This window comes from Rhinatrema bivittatum, chromosome 12 (genome assembly GCF_901001135.1).
Source record: "Rhinatrema bivittatum chromosome 12, aRhiBiv1.1, whole genome shotgun sequence".
NCBI classification, from domain to species: domain Eukaryota; kingdom Metazoa; phylum Chordata; class Amphibia; order Gymnophiona; family Rhinatrematidae; genus Rhinatrema; species Rhinatrema bivittatum.
Window position 1 is genome coordinate 36,828,026 of NC_042626.1, and position 23,906 is coordinate 36,851,931.

Consider the following 23,906-nt stretch of genomic DNA (forward strand, 5'->3'; position numbering starts at 1 on the left):
CCAAATAAAACTATATTACACAGAATCTTACTGTACTAATAAAAAAGACATTTAATAATTTATATTAAGAAAAAAAAAAGGTCAAGCATGAGTCCCCATCATGTTTAGAAGGGTCAAAAAGCTTACATAAGACTAGTGCCTTCATGAGTTGTGCTGTCTCAATAGGAAATTTCCAGCAAGTTTTCTTGGATATTATTGCCACCTTCTTGAACTTTTTCTCAGTTAAATTGATGATTTACACAAAATTCACCTCCTTCTTCCCCCATAGTAAAGGTGATCATTATTGACCTGCGATTGTGGTGAAAGGCAGACTATATAATACCTTTTGGTCTTTCTATTGCTCGATGATGAAATGTGTGGTTCTTTGCTAGTTGTGAAAACTTGTATTGGACCAGGATAAGAATTATCCAAAGATGCTCTAGAGCTGTAGCTAGCCTATGGCTGATATGGCCACGGCCATAGGTGCCATTCACAAGGGAGCACCCACCGTGCCATCAAATGAGGCTGAAAAGCCACTTCCTCTCCTCCTGATACAGCTCTTGGTCCTCAAGACTAGAGCTCTGCCTCTCAAGGGGAGAACTGCTGCACCGGCTTCCTGGTGTCCCCCCCCTTCCTGGAGGGTCATCCTTGAAGGCAGCAGTGGGGAAGCCAAATCGGGACAGCACTGCTGCTCACTTCACAGAGGCAGCCTGTGCAGGCGCTTTTCTCTTGGCAGTGAGGAGCAGTGCGGCCCACAGGGCTGCAGGAATAATCATCATCATCAGCCCCCCCCCCCCATCCAGGCAGTGCAGGAAGAGTAGCGTGGTGCTCAGGCCACAGAAAGATGTATCTGCTCCCCTCCCCTCTGACAGTCAGGAACATAAGGAGCAGTGCAATTTATGGTGCCCCTAGAAAATAATATCATTAGCCTCCCCCCACCCCGCCCCCTGTCAGGAACAGGAACCATGGGGCCCCAGGCTAGAACAAAAAGGAAAAGTCTGATGAGCTTCAGGAGGAGGAATCTGCTGCTGTACTTGTGCTCCCAGAGGAAGGGGAAAAAAGTGAGAAGGCGTGTGTGTGTGCGTGCATGTAGCTGAGCATGTGAAAGTGTGTGTGTGTGTATGAATAAAAAAGTGAAAGGGAGCACATGCTGTGTTTGTCTTTGTATATCACCAAATATGTGAGAGAACATGTGCATGTGCGAAAGAGAATGGACATGTTTGTGACTGAACATTTGAACGCACATGTGTGTGTGTGAGACTGAGCAAAGTCAGCATGTGAAAGTGTGGGTGTGTGTGACTGAGTATATGAGTGAGTGCACTTGCATGTGAGTGTGAATGACTGTGCATTTGTGAATGTGTATGTGTGTAACTAGGTATATGAGAGAGAATGTGCGTGTATGTGTGACTTAGCATGTGAAACCATGGGTGTATGTGTGACTGAGTATCTGAGAGAGCATACGTGAATGAGGCATGTGAGATAGCCTGAGCATGTGAGAGAAAGAGTATTTGAGTGTGACTGAGCATGAAAGTGAGAGAATCAATGTGTGCACAACAATCCCCTACTCTCCCTCTGGTGATGCATGACAATCTCAGAGTATCTGAAAATCAAAAATTCCCAGGTATAGAAAGCTGTGGAGTTTTTTTTTATCCTTACTAGTTTTAATTATTGGGTACTGTTGTATCTGCTGTTTTGAAATATTTTATTAGCATTTGGAAAATGTTTACAAGTTTTTAATTATTTGATGTTCTATTAATTAGCAGTTTTGAAATATTTATTCTTTGTATTAGTATAGTTTAGATTGATGAATTCTATTTCTTGATTTTATTATTTGATGCTTATGAGGAATGGTGATGTTTCTGTTTTTCCATTGTTGCCCTGCATATAGAGTCTGGCTTCTTGTAGTTTCCAGTTTAATTTTGTTTGCATGTTCCTATTTATACTTATCTATTTATATTTGGGAACAGTCTGTCTGTGCTGTGTCTTGTGACTGAGATGAGATATTCTGCTGGCATATAGTTTCTGTGTACTTATCTACAGCAGCCTGGCTTGTTCTAGTTTCATAATAGGAGGTGTATTAGTGTTTTAGGGCTTGGTGCAATATTTGTAGTGTTGCCTTTCCAAACATATGATTGTTACTGTTTGAGTGCTGGTAGTTAGTGCTGATTTAGTATGGGAAGTTTACTATGTTGTCACTGTAATTCAGTTTGTTCATGAGGCTAAGCCCACACCCAGCACGCCAAAGGCCAAATAGCATATATATACCAAGAGTCTATTTTGTTTTTTTTGCAAGGTTTTCTGTTGGCACCACAACAGTACATGTAAATATAATACAAATGTTGTAAGAGATATTTAAGAACATAAAAACATAAGAAATTGCCATGCTGGGTCAGACCAAGGATCCATCAAGCCCAGCATCCTGTTTCTAACAGAGGCCAAACTAGGTCACAAGAACCTAGCAAGTAACCAAACACCAAGAAGATCCCATGCTACTGATGCAGTTAATAGCAGTGGCTATTCCCTAAGACAACTTGATTAATAACAGTTTATGGACTTCTCCTCCAACAACTTATCCAAACCTTTTTTAAACCCAGCTACACTAACTGCACTAACCACACCCTCTGGCAACAAATTCCAGAGTTTAATTGTGCATTAAGTGAAAAAGAATTTTCTCTGATTAGTCTTGAATGTGCTACTTGCTAACTTCATGGAGTGCCCCCTAGGCCTTCTATTCTCTGAAAGTGTAAATAATTGATTCACATCTACTTGTTCATGACCTCTCATGATCTTAAAGATCTCTATCATATCTCCCCCTCAGCCGTCTCTTCTCCAAGCTGAACAGCCCTAACCTCTTCAGCCTTTCCTTATAGGGGAGCTGTTCCATCCCCTTTATCATTTTGGTTGCCCCTCTGTACCTTTTCCATTGCAACTATATCTTTTTTGAGATTTTTACCTTAGAAGATTGTAGTTTGAGTTATTTTTAATATAAAATCTTACAATTGAAAATTTTGCAACTTGGGGGGACACAAGGCTGTAATGGGGGTGATTGGAGCCAGCAAGGAGCAAGCTGGGATTTCATTTTGAAATTTCTGCATGTGCCTAAAGTCCGTAGGTGTGCACGTACCTGTCAATGGGGCACTCCTTATCCAACAAGAAAAAAAATCATGTTCGAATGTGTCACAAATGTGCACCTCACACACACGCACTTTTTTTTCTCTTTGTTTGCTATGACTCCCAACTGTATTGTACAGTTTCAAAGTGCCGAAGAGTGGAAAATAAATCAAATAATATTTTTGTATATTACTATTAGATGTCATTTAAAGACCTACAACAGCACGAAAATAAACTGTGAATGGCTGAATCTTATAATCTATTGAGACAGTTGCCTGTCAGTTAGTTATGCCTTCCTGTAAAGAATGTGCATGTTGCATGGCAGAAGACAGAAAGGGGTTGGGAGATTATATTGATCAATCCAGAGGGAACTGCTGATGCATCTACCCAGCTCTGCCACTGTTGCACAGACATATTGCTAAACACTAAAAACAAAACAGACCTTGGTGTGGATGTACTGGTCTTTCTGAATGTACCATCCAGGATATTGAAGTAAAGGAGAATATTAGTATAGCAAACCCCTGTCCCAGTTACAGGGGTAGAGACGGCATGAGTCATGTTGAAGGGTCTTGTAGACACTAAAATGGACCCACTGCGGCAGGGAATAGAGTTTCTGTACACAGGCCCTCCAGACTGGGCTGCTTTTCCCGATGGTTTGCATTTATTTGTGAGGTAAATAGTTGCAGGTATTTTCAACAGGAAGAAAAATGTAATCTGTATAGTGTCATTGTTTCTGTTCTTGCTGAATAGATTTCTCCTCTCTCTCTCTCTCCCCATGTCAGATCTAAGGTGTTGGTCACTTATTAAAAGTTCTGAATGGAGCCTTCAAGGCAACAGGGGAAATTTACAGCAGAAAAACTGTGTTCAACCCACATGGATAGATCCAGAAGTGTGCTACTGTCTGGTCACCATGCCAAAACTCTGAGGTAACTTGTCTGATGCTTCAAAGGCATGCACACTAGCACCTCAGGCATGCTCATGTTTAGATGCATCGTACTTACAGTTCCCATGTGAGGGCCCTACTGGAAAGAGGAGGTTTCAGGCTCTTTGATCCCCCCCTCCTGGTGATTCTTCAGGCAGTCTTACTCCTGGTGGTGTTCTCAGTAGTCTAGTTGAAGAAGTCTCCGGAAAAACTGAGATCTATTTATTTGTTATTTATTACAAGTATTTATTACTTGTTTTATCATAGTTATCTCAGCAGGATATAGGTTTGTTGGGTGGTCAACATATGTTCGATAAAAGTTACATCTAATACAATACAGAAAATTATATGGTACACTTATATAGTAAAATTATACAGTACAATTACATACAGCATAACATTTATTTATTTAGATGTATATATTCTCAATTTTCCTACTAACCTCTTGTGGATTACCAATAAATTTAATGAAGATACATTTAGAAATATTAAATTGAAATTGGTAAATTAATACTGAAATGTGTGATATTAATACTGTATCAAAGTTAATTTCTATGTATAATTGAAAAGCATAAATTAAAAATTTTAAAAAAAGATGTATATATTCTACTTTTCACACTTTTTTCAACACTTCAAAGTGGATTACATTCAGGTTCTATATGTATTTCCCTATCCCCAGAGGGCTAAGGAGCTGGTGTAAGTTCTAAAACAAGAAAAAAAAAGGTAGGGCCTTCTAAAGGGTCGGGAAGGAGGAGAGGGGAAGAGGGAGGGAGGGAACTGGGGGAGGCCTGATCTCATCGCTGCACGTAATTTGCAATTTTCTACCCCTCCTTGTGCATGCTGGGTAGCACACACATGGACTCACGTGTGTATTTTTTTTTTTAAATACCCCTAAGTTTGATCTGAGGCAATGGAGGGTAAACTTACTTGCCCAAGGTCACAAGGATCAACAGTGGGACTTGAACCATGGTCTCCTGGTTCATAGCCCACAGCTCTAACCACTAGGTTGCATGTGGGAATTTTTATGCCCATCTACCCAAAGCAGAGGAACCTCAACTGAACAGACTGGAGGGGCCGGTTTGGGCTTTATCTGCCAACATCTGTATCTTACTATGAGACTGATCACTGGCTGAAGGGATAAGTGGAAAACAGCTACAAACAATTGTATCATTGGTATCTCACTCCAGAGCACCTGGCAAAAATTTCACCCAAATACTCGAGCACCTGTTGGAGAGGGTGTAATCTTACTGGAACTTACGTACATATGTGGTAGTCGGGAGAGTGCATTAAGCCACTATGGAAGCAAGTAGAACAGCACTTAACACAGATATTACATACTCCCATCCAACTTCAAATGGAAACAGTTTTATTGAATGTACAGGAGCAGGACTTGCAACAATCATGGCATCCATTGATGATACAGGCCTATATTGCGACAAGAATGGAAATTGCTCAAGCATCGCAGGAGCATCACAGTCCTTCGTTACCGGCAGTTTTAAAGCTTCTGGATGCTGTATGTACGATGAATCGGATGACGGCGACAAAACGCCATTCTTTGAAAAAATTTTACATTACCTGGGAACCACATCTTACTTGGTTAACCATTCATAATAGTTAATCGATGGTTCAAATGTGGATGTCGTAGATTGTATTACAACAAAATGAAGCAGCTGCCTCTCCAATTAATCACAATACAATTCAGAGGAGAGAGGAGACCAATTATACTCTATACCTCCAAATTATTTTTAAAAATGTTAAGATATTTAAGATATATTACCCATCAAATGACAATATCATATATCTTATTGCTCTTATTGAAATCTAATCTGCAGCCTCTCGCCACGCAATGGGCTGCAGGCTGTAATCAGCCTTCAGAGCTTTTTGATTATAATCATCTATTGTCATTTGCCACTGCTATTTTAAAACCCACCAAATAACTTTAATTTCATAAGCAAATACCCTCTATTATATTATCACTACTCTACCATAATATTAGAACTCCCGTTCTTACACACCATCACCAAATCTCATAAATTTGAAAAGAATACTTAGCCAGTAAATCTTTAAATCAAGCAGCTATGCTGCATTGTTTTTCAATTGTTCCCAACATGAATCACGTTTCAACTGAAATTCAGTCTTCTTCAGGGGAAACTGTTTAAATGTCAAAAACGGCCAAAATATTCTGTTAACCCCGGACATAGGTTTAGTGTCTCTTAAGGGATTCAAACATGGCGCCGCAGCGTCTCAAAATGAGTTATTAGAAAATGTGTGTGATCTGATAAATGACAAGTATCTGTGATTCTTCTTCAAATGTATGTTTTCCTAATGGTGCGGGTGGCAGTTGTTAAGTAATTGTAGTTTAGCTGACTTTTCTTTTGGATCATGTAGTTGTATCTCACTCTGTGTACAGTTTTCTGGTAATAAGGAAAGTAATAAAAATTTAAAATAAATTGTCATGTGTAAGGACAAGGACATAGGCAAAAATGTTATTCTGCAGGTCCAAGTGTTTAAAGTTGGCTACCCTACCTCCTTCCAATCTAGTTCTTTAGATATCAAATCAAAGAAATTGATCAGATTTGACACAAACTTCCTCTGGTAAAACCATACCACTTCGATTCTACCTTGGAATTTGGATAGTTTAATATCTTTTCCTTCAGCCTTAATGTGGTGGGAAAGCTTATATGAACAAATAGGTCTTTAAAGCTTTCATCTTTCACTAAGCGTAAAGTCAATGGGAGGAAGTTCCTCAGGCTGAGGGCTAAGTATAAAAAACAAATTTCTCTAGTGCTTTTCAACCAGATCTCTCTTAGTGATGGCAAATTAGGCGATCTTGTTGAGTAAGAGTTACCAGAGAGAAACTTCCATTATCAACATGGCTATAATCATGGAAAGCTAGGTTTAAAATATGACTGACTAGAATGAATTACCCACTCAACGCACACTAAGGGGGAAATCAAAGAAATCTTTCTTTATTAAAACTTGTTAATTGTATATGTAAAATATTCATAAAATATATAAATAACAAAATATGAATAAAACAAATAAAAAAAACCCACATGAATTTACAGAAATTGCTCTATTAAACCTGAAGCATCTGAAAAAAAAAAAAAAAACCCTTAAAAAATAGGCCTGTGTGAACAGAAATGTTTTCAACAAGTTTTTAAAAGTTTCCAAACAGTCTGCCAGCCTAAAAGTCTCAGGAAAGTTCTAGAGTGCTGGCGCTGCAATAGAGAAAACACAGTCTCTCATGAGGTAAGACGGGCATGCTGGATAGATAGATTGATGGAATATCTAAGAGTCCTCTCTTAATTGACATGAGGGACAGTCGACACATAGAAGAGCATTGCACCATGGTCAATCTAAAGTAGAGATCAGTTTAAATACTGTAACGCCAGTACAAAACTCATTGGCTGATGGGAAGCCAATGAAGGTGAATACGAATTGTTGTGATGTGGTCTCTCCGCTTGGTTCCTAATATTAATCATGCTGCTGAACTAAGCAGCAACTATAACGGCTTCAGTGTCAGTAAGCTTCAGAGGACAGGAAGCAGCACAGACACTTACGTGGAATCTCTGAATTACTCAGTTCAATTATTTTAGACTGACAAGTATGTCCTGTCTAAACCCCAGCATCTTCCAGTACTTTTCATACCTTTTACAAAGTCCATCTCAGATCAAACAACTAGAAGTGCTTGTCCTACACAACTCACTGCTCACCCTCCTTGCAATGGCCCAATTTGCTAGTCATGGGCATATATCTACTAGTCTACCTATATTATTAAGCAAATGTTCTATCAGCATGATTTCAGCCAGGTAATATGAAGAGTTAGCTGGTGATGGCAAATCAGTCACAGCTTATGGAGGCTGTATTTTTGTTGTTATCCTGGGAAGTTGTAATATCCAGCTTTGGTTAGTAGATGTAGAACTGTTGAGTACATCTAGGTTTAACAGTAAGCAAACATCCAAATAAAAAAAATAAAAAAAACAAACCAGGACTAGCCACACATAATACCATCTGTTTCAATTCCTGCGTCCTAACTGAGCTATTTTCTTCCTCCCTGCAACATTTCAATATATTTACTGCTTCATGGGCTAAACCTGGACCTTGTTAATCAGAGCAATCCAATTAAGCCCCTCTCCTCACCCTTCCTAATACAATTATGGTTAACATTCAGGTCACACAAAGCTACAAAATTCTTGATAACAAAAAGCTGTTTGGATTCTGGAGAGTATTCTGGCAGCCCTTTGGCAGTGAAATGTGATGTTCTGCCCAAGTTGGTGTGGGAGTAAGATTTCCCAGGTACTCTTCTTTTTCTATCAGACACATAATTAAAGATCATAATATGAAGCTGTCAGTGATGCACAGACTCGATGCCCATTAGTAAATCTCACCTCCAGTATCCTTTAACTTTTCAACAAACTGCTGATTTCTGTTCAGTCTGGTATTCAGATCAGCTGCTTCCCTGTGATGCACACCTCCGCACTATACCGAGGTACTGAAAGCCATGTGTCTATGACGTAGCTTATGTCTGGAAGTCAGTTGCTCTCGCATCCAGCAGAAGCTTTTCTGTACATGTTATGATTTCTGGAGCTTTACAGCTCTATGCTGTCAATATTCTCAGGCTCCAGGGGCGGGAGGACACTTACGTATTGTTCAACAAAGAACCCAAAGGGACTTCTTAAGTGCCCAAGTTATCGCCATTGATAAAATAGTATTTGCCTGGTCTAAATCGATGATGAGGTAGAGCTACAAGAGGGAAAAGACTAGAAGCCTAGTTTCACATCTGACACCCTTCTCCTCTTTCTTCCTACCCCCTCCCCCACCCCATATAGACTTTCTGGTTTACAGGACAGTACATAATAATAGAGCAGGTTCAAACTGGAAAGGTAACAACATAAGAAGTTGCCATACAGAGTCAGAACATCAAGCCCAGCACTCTGTTTCTAACAGTGGCCAATCCAAGCTACAAGTACCTGGCAAGTACCCAAACACTAAGTAGATTCCATGCTACTAATGCCAGTAATAGCAGTGGCTATTTCCTAAATCAACTTGATTAATAGCAGTTTATAGACTTCTGCTCCAGGAACTGTTCAAAATCATTTTAAACCCAGCTACACTAACTTCACTAACCACTTCCTCTGGCAACAAATTCCAGAGCTTAAATTGTGTATCGAGTGAAATAATTTTCTCTGATTTGTTTTAAATGTGCTACTTGCTAACTTCATGGAGTACCCCCTAGTCCTTCTATTATCCAAAAGAGTAAATAACCAATTCACAGTTACCCATTCAAGTCCTTTCATGATTTTGTAGAGCTCTATCATATCCCCCCCCCCCCCCCCCCCCCCCAGCCATCTCTTCTCCAAGCTGAACAGCTCTAACCTCTTAACCATTCCATCCCCTTTATCATTTTGGTTGCCCAGGGAAGGCCAAAAGAGGAAGACTTCCAGTGCAATGAGTTATGTTAAGCATTAAATCAGCTTAAAGGAGCTGCCCCATGAACACAAAGGCACCATACCAACTTTAGTAGAAACAAATTTAAGTTTATTATTGCATATCAAAAAGCAATTATGGTACCTTTGGGAGTAGCAGTTCTCTCTTCACAGAACTTCCCCTGTGTGTCTCCCCGTACATTAGTAAAGTTCTCTTTTTTATAGATAACACAGACAGTCTCAATCCCGAAAGTGCTTGAATCTATGGGAGGATCACGTACCACGTGTCTTGTGTCAAAACAAGACAAACTAAATCTAAGCCACACTGCTCCCCCTCCCACCTTGAAGCCAAATTAAGGACCACATGCCTGCCATTCACAATCTTCTGTTAGTCCTTTGTCCTGTCAGATTTTTCCATCCTCAGGGGGAATTGGAAAACTCCAGTTTCACTGGGCCCCTGAAGTCGAGACAGTATCCTGTGAGAACGTAACCTCATCCATTTGCCCTTTAAGACCTCATGACCCTCCATCATAAGTTTTGAACAGTTCCAAATGCAGTCCAGATGTCTCCCAGAGTCTCCAATCTAGGGTCAATTTGAGGTTCTCATGGCCAGAATTGCAGATAGGCCAAACAGCAAAGGATTCTGGGTGAACTATAGTCTAAGCCATAGTCTCTATGTTGAATTCAAATTTCAGGCACACATATATATTTTACTAAGGTACTGAATCAGCTAATGGTGGTTCTCCTTTAGGACTGTGCGGCATCACGAGTTGAATTTCCTTAGCCTTTGTTTCTCACCCCAGAGTCGCATCTGAAAAATATGGTAGTAGAAATGGAGAAAGGTGACAAAAAGGGGCTGATTTTCAAAAGTATTTCTGCACATAAATTTCTTTCTGAAAATCATCCTGAGGCTGTGTGCATTAGAGATGTGTTTAATTTTTGCATGTCGGTTCGGGCCTCGGCTCGGGCGACCCGTGGAAAACTTATTTTTCCAACGGGTCGTTTTTTTTTTGTTCGGCAATCTTAAAAAATGGTGCTGGCCATCCATTGCTCCTTCCATGTGACAGGGGCCGACCAATGGCACCGGTAGCCCCTGTCACATGGTAAGGGCAAAGGGCCACCGGCGCCATTTTGTTTCCTGGCAGTCAATGGCCTGAGCATGGGAGATCGCTCCCGGGACCCCCGCTGGACCACCACGGATTTTAGGCAAGTTTGGGGAGTCCGGATGGTGGGGGGGGGGAGGGGGGTTGTAATAAACTAAATTGTAAGGGTTAGGGTGGGTTTGGTTTTTTGTTTTTTATTTAAATAAAGGTGCTCCTCCCCATCGTGCTAACCCGAACAACAAATTTTCCTCGTAGTTTGGGGAAAATCTGTTTCGGGATTCGGGTCCCCCAAACCAGGACAAATTCGTGATAAACGAATGCACATCTCTAGTGTGCATGACTCGATTACCCACATACTTTCATGTCCACTAGCAAGGGTCATTCCAGAGTCAGAGTTGGGGAAGAATTTATGTGAGAAAGTGCAGAAGAGTGAAGCACTGTATAGGGTGAGTGGAGGGGGAATGAGAACACCATAGATGGGGGTAGAAGGGGTTCAAAAGAACAGGAAAAGGCAGTAGAGAAATATAAAAAGGCCAGAAGTGGTGATTGGGGGAGGGGGTGGAAAAGTAGTGATGAAGATGTTTTGTGTGAGAGAGCCATTAATAGTGAAGGTGGAAGGAAGGGTGAGAGAGAGCCAGAGGTGGTGAAAGGGAAGATGGATAGTGGGAAGGGAGAGGGAATGGAAGCCAGAGGTATAATGGGGGAGGATGGAAAGTTGAGACAGCCAGAGATGGCAATTGGGAGGGGAGGAGGCAGAACAAAAGGGAGTGAATGCTTTGGGGGTGGAGGGTGACTTGAAAAGGGGTAAATATTAGGGTAGAGGATGTGAGAGCCAGAAGGCCTGATGGATGAAAGTGTATGTGAGAGAGCCAGAGATGGCAATGGAGGAGAGAGTAAGAGGGGGTGGGAGCAGAGGAGAGAGAGAGAGAAAGAAGGACAGGGAGTGAGGGCAATGGAGATACTGGCTCTAGGCAGAAGATAAGGAGAGAGGAGAGTGTAAAGTAGCACAATGAGTGGGGCAGAAGTTGTTAGTTGGGGTTGCCAAGCCTCTGTCGTTCTTGTTGGAGTTGGGGAAAGTTACGTTTAGGCTGTTGACTGATGAGGAGAACAGAGAAAGAAAGACACACAGACAATGGGCAAAGCAGGAAGGGAGGGAGGGAAGGAGATGCTGGTTAGACATGTGGGGACAAAGAAAGAGGATTGAGAGAGACCGTGGGGACAGGGCATGAGAACTGTGAATGAGACTGGTGGGCCTAGGGTGGATGAATTGTGTGAGAAAGATGTTGCTGGTAAAGGGATTTCCCTTCCTCCCCATCTTTTGATAAGAGGAGGTCCTTAAGTACCATGCATTCTGATTCCTCGGCTCTCGTTGCATGAAAGGGTGGCCACCCCTGTACTATACTGCCTTAAATTTAGGAACTTATGCAAGTCTACTGAATGCGGGGAGAAAGGGGAAGACAAATGAGTGAAAATCAACAACTACCTGAAAATGTGCTTGAGGTAACGATTCACAGAAGGTTTGAACTGCAAAATATTCCCAAAGTAGCACTGGATTTGCTTTGGTGTCCCCCAACTCAAGGGAAAAGTGGAAATACTTGCAGCGTCCTCTGTCTCAAATGGGAGGGCAGGAAGGAAGCAATATCACATGAAGACGGCCTCCTTGACATAAATCCAAACATTGCGGCTCAACAACAGGAAAAAAAAAAGTTTGCTTAAAAAAAATAATAAAGGCTGAACTGAAATTTTAAGAATGAATAGAGCTTTTTAAACTCTCCCTTCTGCCTCATTTTAGTGGGATAGCTAAAAGTTTAAGGGAGGGCTGATATGGGGAACAAAAGGATCTGAGGACTGCTGCTGTTAGGCACCAGCAATGCAGACAGATAAGGGGAAACAAGCAGAGTCTCTGGACACAATAGAGAAAGAAAACAGCAACCGCAAAAACGGTGATACAAATCCCACCTGCCTCTTTCAATTTTATTCTGAAGTAGCGTGCCAACAAAACCAATTTATTTTATGTACCTGTGTAGTGATCCTGAATGCAGCAAAGCGCATCTTAGGGAGCCCCTACTGTACTCTGTCCTTGACAGGTGCGCATATGTGCATCCCTTGCGCAAATGGGATATTTCTGTGTGTATTTTGCCAGCATTCAACACACAGGTTACCAAAATATTTAATCAGAAATGCACAAGAAATAAATGCCTCTCTATTAATTACTGAGCTCCTCTTTCCTGTCTAGTTGAGCTTTGACCAACTATCTTCCCAGCAAAAAATTCTAAACCCCCCTTACCGTCTACCTCATTCAAAATGTGACATTTTGAGGCTAGTCTCCTTCCTGGCTCTTCCATGGACTTATCCTAAAGTGAGACATAATTTATGTCATCAAGGAGATTAATATCCAGTCGCATGCTGGAGTGTGCTCCTGGCAGCTCCCTAGAGCTCCTTTATAAGAAACTGGGAGGACATCACTGTCAGCATATCACAAAATGTCTCTCTACAGGTCAGCTGGGATGGATAATAACATTTAGAACAGATATGAAGTCTTAAAACATGGAATATAATTGAAATTTTTAATTGCCTAGTTACACCGCACACATGGTTACAGCCTGAGTGAAAAGACAGGATTTGTTTCAATTCACAACCCAGTGCATCCTGGAACTTGTAAAATGATTGCCCTTCATGGAAGCCTGAAAATTATATTTCCGTGCTGCAATACTTCACAGAAATTTGTGTCTGCTGAGTACATATGGTCTTTCAGATGTTCAGGGCCAGCTCTAGGGCAAATGGTGCCCTGCGTGAAAATAATTGATGGCACCCCCACCCACTTGACCCCTGCTCCTTGAGTACAAAGTTTAAGGAAGTCAGACTGGCAACCCTGCTCCCCAGTCCCCCACCCTCCTTCCTCACACACAGATTGACATGGATTAGTGGTGGTGGTGGGCACATTATCTCTCCCCTGATCCCAGCACTCTCCCTTTACACCCCCCCCCCTCCCACCCAACACTCCAGTGCTGGCCTCAGAAATATAGAAATACAGATTCTCTAGATATAGGAATACTGCTTCTACAGAATAAGACAACACATTTTTTCATTTTCTATCAATGAAGTATTCCTGGATCACACGTCACCAGCAGAACTGAGCCAAAAGATCTCCAACACAATTAACCAAGAAGTAGAGCACACCCTTAGACTATGCATACCTTGGGCCTGCCATTAATTGTATCTGGTGATTTGGCATTTACAAGCAAAAAGCCTAAGGGCCATATATGCAATTAAGAAAACCCTGGTCAGTTCTTGCCCCCAGCAAAACTATTTTTTAAATCATTTGACAGCATTGCATCAACGATTTTAGAAAATGGATACAAAATCTTATTCAGATGATATTTAACACTATAGATTACACAAAATATACCCACAGATGTCAGTAAACAGCAACAAATACAGAATAGAGAGACCATAAAGCAAAAATAAAAATTGTGCAGAGAAAAACTGAACTGGAAATCACAAGTCAGACACTGTATGCATTGCAATATTAACATTCCTCATAAAACAACATTCAGTAAAACCAAGAATCATAACAGTAAAACCAATTTAATAAAAAGAATACATAGTTCAAATCATCTGATAAATAAAACATCCAGAGGCCAATATTCAGGGCCACTTATCCAGTTAAATGGGGTTGGCTGAATATCTGGCTTCATTCGACATTCAGTACTTAGCGTGATAAGTGCTTATCCAGCTAAGTGGTGGATGGGAAATGGATGCTTCAGGAAGGAGCTACTTGCCCGGTTAAGTTAGCCGGATAAGTAGTGATATTCAAATGTATCCAGTGACGTTAACTAGATAAGTTAGACTTGCTCAATAACATGTCTAAAGTTAGCCAAATAAGACTTACCCGGCTAATTAGCGTAGCTATACTACTGACTATCCCTTGTAATTTTGCCAGGTAAATCTTATCTAGCTAATTTACTTAACCAGATATTTTGGAATATTGACCCTCCCCAATAATTGAAAAATTGTATAAATTTCCCAAAACACCAATAAAATATTTTAAAACAGCAGAAACATCAAATAGCACCTAATAATTAAAACTAATAAGGATTTAAAAATCTCCTGATCTCCATACCTGGAATCTTTTGATTTTCAATCACCCTGAGATTGTCATGGATTTATTTATTTCAAAATGCTTTTTAACCACATCCCCAGTACAAAAGATTGCCAACGAGGTGTACCAAATAAAACATGCATAATCCATAACATTAAACATGATAAGCCCAATTCATAACAATAAAACAATCCTTCGGGGATGTGGATGCATACAAACTTTATCTTCTCTCTCACCCAAAAAGTGTACAAAGTTGGCTGCTAGGCAGTCCCCTGCCAGCAGGGTTCCTCAATGGGCCGCTCGGACCCGCTCTAGTCTTTGCCTTGAAGGCTGCTTGATGCAGCCCTATAAAACCCTGCCTCAGCAAAGTCTTCTCTCTGCCTTTGGCCCCTTGACTATGTACTCTTTGCTTAGTATCCTTGATCTGATTCTTTGCCTTGCCCTTGCTTTGTCTAGGCCTCCCAGTGAACTACCTTGCCTGTGTGTTCCTTGCTTTGCCCTTGCTCTGTCTTAGGTCTCCCAGTGACCTTCTTTGCTTTTGTGTTCCTTATCTTGTGTTTGCTCTGTCTTAGTCCTCCGTGGCTTTCCTTGCTTGTGTGTTCCTTATCCTGCGCTTGCTCTGTCTAGACCTCCCAGTGGCCTCTCTTACCAGTGTGCTCCTAGTTTCTGCTTGACCTATCTGCCTGTGTGTTCACATCCTTGTCCTGTGTTAGGCCTCCCAGTGGCCTTCCTTGTCTGCATGTTCCTAGCTGTACTCTTGTCCTGTTTTGGTCTGCCAGTGGCCCCATTGCCCATATGTTTCCCTTGTGCTATCTGTTGTTATTCCGTGCTTTGTCTAGCCCCTTGTTTATCTGTGTACATCTTGTACTTACTTGTCTACCCCTGTCCTGCTGGTGCATTCCTTGGTTGTGTTCAGGATGTCCAGGGCACCTTCTTGTCCCATGCCTGCTGCTGCCTCCCCAGTCCCTGATCCTGTGCACCGCCCACCATAATACCTGCCAGCCACCAGCACTGAAGAGCCCAACCCAAAGGGAAGGTGATTGGTTAGGCAGAACCAATCACCTGCCTTGCTCCTGACCTCTGCACTTCCCCACCTTAGTCAGTCTCATCAAATCAGCCCATGCAGCCATGACATACACGTTCATTCTCTCACACACTCCTCCTCTCATACACATGCCCATGCTCTCCCACACATTCCCATTCTCACATATACTGGCGCTCTGTTTCTCATACACACAAACTCTCTCTCTCTCCCTCCCTCACACACATACACATATGTATCTACACTGGCTCTCACACAGGCACACAAGCTCTCACACATACACACACTTACACATGTTCATTTTCTTAACACACTTTCTCATTCACACATACCTATGCTCTCACATACACTCTCTCTCTGGCATATACACAGGCTGTCTTTCCCACAGACTTGCACACACATGAACAGAGGCTCTCACACACACACACACATGCACTTTCTCAGGGCTTCCCCCTCTCCTTGGTGAGAAGGGGTTAGGCTGCAGCAGGCTGGGGGTCTGCTGCAGTCCTGCCAGGCCTCTCCTTTAGCCATGGAGGAATGGGGTCCGATGTGGCCCCACCAGGCCTCTTTTTGGGCTGCGGCAGGATGGAATCTGCTGTAGCCCCATGGACAAGGCCACAACAGGATAGGATTTGACCTCTGCCCCATTCCTCTCTTCGGGCCATGGCGGGATGGCCCGCTGTGGTATCACGAGTCTCTCCTCTACAGCCACAGGATGGGTGGGATGCTGGCAGTGTCCAGAATGCCCCTCAGCTCACAGCACCCAGGCGACCACTCACTTGCCCTACTGAGAGAATGGCTCTGCCGCTACCCCCCCATACGATTGCACAGTATACACACTAGTTCCAGGCCTGTAGATGTTTATCTCCATCGTGTGAGGATATGGGACATCATATTGCAAAGCACAAAACCCCAAACCTTTGCCTCCCCCTTCTGCCTTCATAGCAGTGTCCTCGTTCAGTATTAGATTGAATAAGACAGAAGATAAAGCAACCCTGCTGATACGCCAGCTGTGCTCAAAAAAACAGGATGTTGGGCAGATCACATCTGAAATAATCGAGTTGCTACAGTGCCAAAGTAAAACTATTTCAAGACGAGAGCGAGTCGGGCCATAAACACGTCCTGCTGAGATGATAAACTGCAAGGTCACCGGCTTTTATACACACTACTCCCTGTTTTGCTGCCAGAATTACTTTTCCAGTGTATCTGGAGAAAAAAAAAAAAAGCCAACAATTTTCTTGACTCACCACTCACTCAAAAGTGCAGCTGAAAGGTTGCATTCAGACAGTGTCTGTGCTGACAGAGAAGGAGGAGCAGTTGGCTACCAGGTGAAGCAGATGACTTGCTAAGCCATCAAAACATGAAGGCAGCGAGCAAGGGAAGACGCAATGCTCGTTCCCAACATCTCAGCTTCCGGCTGTGGCTCAGTTTATTTTCCTTGTAGAAACCCTGACTTCCTTGCTCCTTTCCTTCTCGCTCTCCTTAGGGCACCATATTGTGCAACCCAGACATCAACCAAATATTCTTAGGACCCTCCCATGACTGAGAGGGCAGGATCCCTCCCTTCCCCCTTCTTTCCAGAATTATTTTCAATATAGTTCTTTATTTGCCCACAAGGGCCTGCATTATGCCTATACAAGAAACCTTTTGGTTTTTCTTTTTCTTGGGTTTTGTTGCTGCTGCTGTTGTTGTTTTTAGCTAGAAATCGGACCCTAGGAGTTACCATATTTATATTTATTTATTTATTTCCCATTTGGATTTATTACCCGCCTCTTGGAATAAAAAACATTCACTCAAAACAAGGTTATAGCAAATTAGAGATGCATCATATGATCAGAGATCAGTAGCAGCTTAACAATAGACTGAGATGCACAGTAAGGACGGAATGATAAATAAATCAACCTGATTAAACCTAAAATAAACACCACTGCCGAAGTAAAAAAATAAATAAATACGCAATCATCTCAGCAGTAGCATCTTATAGAAGAATGCGCACAGTAAGGACCAAACTGGAAATATGTAACAGAATTGATCTTAAAATCAACAATAATACAGAAGAGCTTTCTGAAGTGAGAATAGTGATTCATCTGGCAGAGCTCTTCTGGGAAAGAGTGCCATGGGGGTTGGTTACTTTTTTTTTTGTTGCCAGGTTTGTTGTGGGGGGGAACCAAGTGAGGATCTGAGTGGCCTAGAGGGTGGAGGGTGCTTACAGGTGTAGCCCCTGTCCCGAGCCAGATGTGGGCAGAGGGTTTCACGAGGAGGCTCATGGCCTAGCACAGGACCCCCCCCCCCCCCCCCCCGACCTCCTGGCATTCGAGGCCCTCGGGGATTTTCCTCACTGGGGCTCTTCTGCTCATCAGCCCAGTCCAGGTACAAAAACGCCGCTCAGTCTCCAAAACTGCTGTTCACTGCTTTCACTTTCAGCAGCAATAAACTGCCCTCCCAAAAGAGGTCAGCCCCCTTGGACAGAGTCTTCACAGGTCATGAAACTGAAAAAGGCAACGCTTTGTTGTTGCCTGGATTGGTGGGAGCATGCTTGGATCTAAAGCCAGCAAGACTCTGAGGCTTTTTACCTTTGCTTTTAGTATGAGTTCGTAGGTTTTAAATCAGAGACCTGTCTGATTGTGTTTTGTATCCAGAGAATCTCATTTTTGTGGGGGTTCAGATGGAGTTTGTTGTTTTTAGTCCCCTCTTTTATGCCTTTTTTTTTTTTTTTTTTATAGCTCAGATGGGTCTTGCATCCATTGGTACCTTGCTAGGGTTACCAGCCGCCCGGTTTTGGACCGGACAGCGAGGTTTTCAGGCGGAAGTACAGGCAGGATGCTAAAGTACAGATTTGCAAGTGGCTCCTCCTATCCCCCCCCCCCCCCCCCCCCCCAGTCTCCTAGTTACAGAAAGGCAGAGTTGCAGCCTCTCAGAGGAGAACTGCATTGTATTCCTGCCCCCACCTCTTTTCTTACGCTGTGATTGGACAGCATGGGGAGAGGAGGTGGGGCAAAACAGAGCCCTCAGCAACCAGTGGCTCTGCAGATTTCTGTAGCACCCACCACCTCTCCTCTCCGACAGCACGCTGGGCCAGGACCCAAGAGAGGGGCTGCAGGAAGCCAATTGAGACAGACACAGGAACAGAGTAAATGGTGGAGAAACAGACGGGGCGAGGAGAGGGGAGAGACACAGGGAGGAAAGGGGAGATAGACACATGGGGCGCATGGAGGGAGGGAATGGGTCACAGGGTCTCCTGCTCGATCCAGCTGACAGCTGTAGCTGTCTGGGAAATTGCTCTATAGGCTGTACCTTTCCCCACTTAGATCTCACCTCTGGGCCCATGCCTTGCCCTTTAGCAACTTGGAAGTTACCTGATTTAAACAAAAACATATATAGTGTACTGCCCTTCTACGCTCTGCCCAAGCCCGTACACCCTTTTCTGGCCCTTTCCCTGCTCAGTATTCCCTGCCCTGAACCCAATCTTCCCCCCTGCCTATTATCTCACTGCTCCCCTCAGGCCTAATGCTGGGCTGCCAGTGCCTTGGACAATTAGGTAATATGATTGGCGGGGGCAGGGGGGGGGCAGGCAGTGTCTCCTTGGATGACAATGCTGGCCACCTGAGTCAGCAGCCACATAGAGGCTAAGGAACACTTGTTCCACTATAGTGGTGGCATGCAACAGTGGTGGCCAGCCCCCTGATGAGATGCGTTAGTGGCCCCTGGGCCTGGCACCCTGGGCAGTTGCTTGCCTCTTCTGACAGCCCTGGTTCTCCCCGCTTTACCCCCTTCCCTGCCCAGCATGCTTCTGACCTTCTGAGATCATGTGTGAAAGAGAGAGGGAGCATGTATGGATGAGTGTGTTTGTGTGTGACAGAATGAATGTGTATGAGAGAAGGACAGAGGAAAAAGTTGATGCAAGCCACCCACTATCACCCCCTAATAATCCACGAGATAAGAAATGGGGAGCAGCTGAGTGGCAGAGGTTCCCTTTCATTGCCCTGAGAGGCTCGAAGAGAAATTGTTGCCCTTTAATGCATACACAGCTTTAATGTTTAGGAAATTCACTGGCAGATCTAATATTTATGCAAATGAGGGACACTATCTCCCCACCCCTGGCCCTCAAGTGTCCAGTCCTGGTCTGTGGAAATGTTGGCAACCCTATACCATGATCTGTATGCTTTTATATCAAAGGCTTGCATCAACTGTGCCAGTGGTCTGAAGTAAATATTGAAAAATGCTAGTGTATCCCCTGTTCCATCTGGGGGCACCTTCCCAGCCTTGGGGAGCACTAGGGTCACTCTCCCAAGATGGGGGACAGGATCTTCTGGGCCAAAGGCTGGGGGCAGGATAACCTGCAGGGGCAGAACTCGGTCAAGGACATCCTTATAAAATAACTGACTGTAGTGTCCACTCCAGATGTCTGCTCCAACATTATGAGATAGCAAGAGAAATACCAGATATAAAAGCAATCACAGTTTTTTTCCAGTATTTCCTTCCTCATAGAAAAAACTCATTTACACAATCTCTTCCAAAAATGTTAACAGCTCAAGGGCTGAAAACCTCTCGAGCCCTGCACTGAGTCCCTTACAGGCCCAGCTCCTCTCCTGCTTCTGGCAGTCCCCATGCGGTTACTTTTTCCACTTCTTGTGCTCACTGAGTTTCAGAACAGTTCTAGGAAGGATCTCACTCCCCTTGGTTGGGGAACTGAAGCCTTCCGAGCCCTGTGATAAGTTCCAACCAGGCACAGTTGGTTTCCTGGTCCAACCAGTTCCTATCACAGTTGAAATACTTTTTTTCTCTTTCGCTCTTCAAAGCACTACACACAAATCTTTTTTCCCCCTCAGACACTGGGAGAGTATCTCTACCTGAAATCCTTATTCTCCCCCATCACCCCTGGAGAGGGTGACAGCTACATCCTCCTCCTTCCTTTGGAAAAGCCCAGACCAAGCATTGTTGGAGTTTTATAACCTTCTTCTAAAACCAAGCTCATAGGGGCTGTACTCAACTGCCAGTCAAAGAGCTGTTGGTAACACCCTCTGACCAAACAATGACCTTACATTTACTGGAACCTTCTAAGAGAACCTGTACAGACTTCTCTTAGGAGGAAATCCACCACGTTCACACAATACATCGTCTGAATATGAACTCTGCACACCTTCTGTGGTATACAGGTGCCATACTAGTGAAAGCATAGAGCCCTGGGGAAACCCCACAATTTAAGATCCAAGGTGCCGACAAGGTGTTGGTGAAATGTACTGATTGTTGCCCATCAGACAGAAAGGAGCTGAACCAAGTCAGGACCTTGCCTCTTAGGCCGGCCTCTGCAAGTTGTGATAGCAAGATATTGTGATCTCCAGTGTCAAATGCTGATGAGACATCCAGTAGCACTAGAACTGCTGTCTGGCCTCTATCGCTGTATCTAAGGAGATCATCCAACAAGGAGTGACTCTGTTCTGTGACCTTTTCTGAATTCGGATAGCTGGGGATCCAGCCAGTTTCTCTCTGTCAAACAGTCATTTAGTTGAGTTTGTACAGTTTGTTCTTCCTGTCTCCCTTGTGTGGTAGTTTTTAGGTTGGCCATTTTTCGTAAAGGTTGAACTACGGCTGTTTTCAGACCTATAGGCAGCAATCCTTCAGAAAGGGAAGAGTTTACAATTTTAAATGCTAAAATTACAAGGCCCATGCTTGCTAGCTTCACTCGGCAAGAGTCAAGGGTGCCAGTCCAAGAAGTGAGAGCCTGTGTCATGAAACAAACTGACTTGAATGATTCAGAGTATTTAATTGGGCCAATAATGCTTTCTAAGGTGTGAGTTATCTGATTTCTGGAGCCTGGCATGGATGATTATGGCACAACCCATAATTTTTCCTGCCTTTTCACATTTATAATGTACTTGGCGCATTGTGCTTGCAGATCTACCCATGCGTGCCCTCCACTGTCGGTTACTAGAAAATTGGCAGATGAAAGAATCCTTTCAGCTAAAAGGACTTTGTAAACAAGATTCAATGCATACCCTGAGCCTGGATGAACTGACCTTTCCCTCAGAGCCTGGGCAGGTGCAAGCTGGCATGTTCACCTACCGAGGCAGTCTGACACTATGCAAGTACCATCCGTTGCTTCGTGTGTCACCACAATATGTCCCATGTGATGCAGAACAGGAAAGGACATGGGGGTACTACTCTCTCACAGCAGGGGCTCTGCACAAAGAAGCCAGGAGACCTTTAGAACGCCTTTGCTATGCAAGTATCTGTATGCCTGAAGGATCGAATATCACAGGATATTTTACAGTGCTTGCTGTGCAGTGTCAGCCTTCTGAAGGGGGGGGGGGGGGGGTCTCTTTATACTAGGCAGCTTCCTTCTAGTTTTAAGGAGTGGGAGGAAAGAATAATGATTTTGGCTCAACATTCCTGCCAAAAGTTTGGTTGCAAAGAAGGCACCGTCTTTGAATGCAGCTGAACTCATCACTTTTACTCGATTTCAATACATTAGGGCAAACTAACATTAGTAATGTGCTGCGATTGAATGAGCATTGGTGGCAAATGCTGCATCCATGCTTTCCTCACTAACACAATTACAAAGGAAAATGCAGCAGCCATTTGCCAAATGTCCCATATTTGACTGCATGACTCGTAACCAGGGGAAGCCCAATTAACTCGGCTAAATGCACCTTAAGACTGATTGAGCAAAGATGAGCCTTTATAAAGGAGCCAGACAGCAAACAGTCCTGCTACTGGACCAATACACTAAGGTCAGTGAATCAAAGCTCCATTATCTTATTCAAGGGGCTGAAAAAAAGATGACCTCCAATTGTCTGTGCTTCCACTTCCTTAGGATGAGAGGAAGGGTGGGCTTTGAAGAAGAACAATTTCTATGCAGATTTTTTCATCAGCTAATGAAGATCATTAAAGCTTGCAAATACCAAATACAACAGCACCAAAAACAAGACTAGCTAGAAGTTGTGACAAAGAAAGAAAGAGCATTGCTTCAGCCAGTCCAGGAATTATCTGTGGAGGCAACTTGGTTATAGCGGAGTTGGCCATTTTTAAATATCCCTGGGTGAAGGAGGAAAAGAAGAAAAAGAAACTGGGATTAGTATGGAAGTCATTCTCAAAGCTGACCCCACATATAATATAATAAAAACTGGAAAAAAAATTTACTTGGCACCCAAGGACACATAGAAAGAATGAAGGATGGACCCTTTCTGCTTAAAACACCTCCACAGTCTCTATATATCTCTCCCTTACCCCACGGATAGCTTTAGTCTCTGAGGCCAGGCTCCAAGTGGTGGGGATGAACAATAGTTCTTATACTTTGCTTCTTTGCAATCAAGCCCTGTCTCCATCCTTTGGTTTAGCACTGCCAATTTATACTGTCCTTGCATCCAATAAACACACAGGAGAAGTTGGTTTCCAACTTCTTTACTGGCAGTTTGATCAGATGATTGAATTTTTACACTTCTCTATTGATTAGGAGCAATAAATAATAAAACAGCAGATAGAATAAACTTGTGACTTCATATCTTCTAGCAAGTCTCTGGAACACTTTGGAAGCAATCCTTATTTACAATGAAATTTCCTCTTCCTGTTCTTCTTATTCAAATTCCTCAGATTATGTAGATTGAAATTAGTTCAATCCTCCACCTCCCAATTTAATTCTTAAGTCTTCCCACTGAAAGTGGTTAGAATATATACAGTCCCAGATGTAATATTTTCCTTTAGACAGCACCAGAAGGGTACTTTACTCTCTCTCTTGATTCTGTTATTTCCTTAAGCAGCACCTGGCAGGCACGTCTCACCTCTCCACGTAAGATCCCCCTCAACAGCCACAAAGTTCTTGTTACCTTTAGGGTGTATCTTCTTTGTTTCTCCTAGTAGTACACTCATTTTTTGGTTCTCCCAAACCATTCCGAATTAGACAATTTCATTGACATTACCTAATTCAGGAAAAACGATTGTACATCCCTAGCAGTTTATTGACTTCTTCTTCAGGAACTGGTACAAACCTTTTTTAAACCTAGCTACACTAACTGCCTTAACCACATCCCGTGGCAATGAATTCCAGAGCTTAATTGTGCATTGAGTGAAAAAGAATTTTCTCTGATTTGTAGAGATGTGCATAGTTTTGAAATTTCGTTTCGGGCTTTGTTTCCGGTGAACTGCAGAAAGATAGTTTTTTCTGCAGTTCGGGGGTTTTTTCGTGAACCCCCAATCTTCTGAAATTTCGGAAAAATTATTT

At 43.0% G+C, this 23,906-nt stretch overlaps 1 protein-coding gene across 8 annotated transcripts in view; it reads right to left on the reverse strand.

Moving 5' to 3' along the window:
* LOC115074156 (neurotrimin-like) overlaps positions 1–23,906 on the reverse strand; it is a 1,324,894-nt gene that overhangs the window by 379,573 nt on the left and 921,415 nt on the right. The gene's annotated exons all lie outside the window — the stretch shown is intronic.